The sequence below is a fragment of the Volvox carteri genome (assembly GCF_000143455.1).
Source record: "Volvox carteri f. nagariensis unplaced genomic scaffold VOLCAscaffold_42, whole genome shotgun sequence".
In the NCBI taxonomy this organism is placed as follows: domain Eukaryota; kingdom Viridiplantae; phylum Chlorophyta; class Chlorophyceae; order Chlamydomonadales; family Volvocaceae; genus Volvox; species Volvox carteri.
In genome coordinates this window covers 650,111-651,450 of record NW_003307585.1, presented here as the reverse complement: position 1 = coordinate 651,450, position 1,340 = coordinate 650,111, and the positions used below count along the sequence as shown (strand labels likewise).

The 1,340-nt window shown below is 49.3% G+C and overlaps 1 protein-coding gene across 1 annotated transcript in view; it reads left to right on the top strand.

Moving 5' to 3' along the window:
- The window catches only part of VOLCADRAFT_95212 (uncharacterized protein), a gene marked incomplete at both ends in the record, with an annotated part of 8,746 nt that overhangs the window by 6,792 nt on the left and 614 nt on the right, over positions 1–1,340 (top strand). The window lies entirely within an intron of this gene.

The following is a 1,340-nucleotide window of genomic DNA, read 5'->3' as shown; positions in this document are numbered from 1 at the left end:
ATCCCGGATGGGCAGTGGCAGGTGTTGTGTCGTATGCGGTTTTTATAATTGTTTGGATGTTGTGCACAACACATGGGTGAGGTGGGGTGGCCCATCCATCTCCGCCGGTCACCCGACAGCCCCTGGTTTGCCCTGCACCAACAGCACGCCTCCCGGGTTCCCATGACCGGCAGTCTGAAAGCCATCCAGCTGCTGTGCACCTATGACCGACAGCCCAGCACCTATGATCTATCTGCAATGTATCGACCCTAGACAAACCGTTTTGGGGCTCCTGGAGGCCCATAAAGCGCAGCCGGGGCAACATGCGCTCCCTTTAAGTCGACCATGCAATGCCTTGCCTAGCCTATATTTCAGAACAATCCTATGCTTTCGGTGCATTTGGATGGGTACAAAGCTAGAAGTCCTGTCATCATCATCGGCCATGTCGACGTCAGAGTGCCCGCGCGTGAAGCTGTTTGCTATACTAGTTAAAGCAATAACTTTGTTTAGCTATAAAGTCTCTGTAGCCCGTTCGGTTGGCTTTATGAAATTGCGTAACCTCTGTCCGGCCATCGCAGTTACCTTCTACCAGAGTATGTGCGCTTTGCGCAGAATTTAAGCTATAAAGACAAGCAATAGTTAACTCAATTGGTGTTCCTGGCCTCGCAGTAATTCGTTAGCCAACTTCCCCTCCGGGGCATAGGCACTCGGGGTCTTGGCCTGCAGGACCCGTCCACATTAACACAATGCCTAAGTCTTGCAAATGCGGCAACCTTTTCTGTAATAAATTACACCTCAAAATCCATGAACGGTTTGCCTCATTGGTACAGGTCGCTTGCAATCACGCCGTACACATCTTCATACATCAGTCCAAAATGACTACATCCTGCTTACATTCGTCATTCATATAGGCAATATTGCGATATCATTACGATCTTTGATGGACCTTGAGGAAGAGCGTGCTACATGCATAGCCAGAAACGAAGCTAAGTTAGCAGAGCTTGGTCTTTTGCATTCACCTCCCCAGTCCAACAAAATTACAAGCACTGGATTGAAATCCCGCCGACTTCGTAGAAGGATCGACCAAGCAGTGCAGCCGGCGGTCGACCTTGTCCGCCTTACATCACGGCACAGTAGGAGAGAGGTCACAGCCATTACAGGAACTGTTACCACTGAAGAGTCCGAGGAATACTGTGGATTGAAATCAGCACATGAGCGCATGGTAAAGCTGTGACCTTTTGCGCCGCCGATTATCCTGATGATTTTGCTTGCTTTACTTGTCAAGCATGATTCCCTCTTTCTTTGCTACCCATTCCTTTCGCATTATCGAAGGAGGCTATTCAGAACGTTCCTGAACCTAG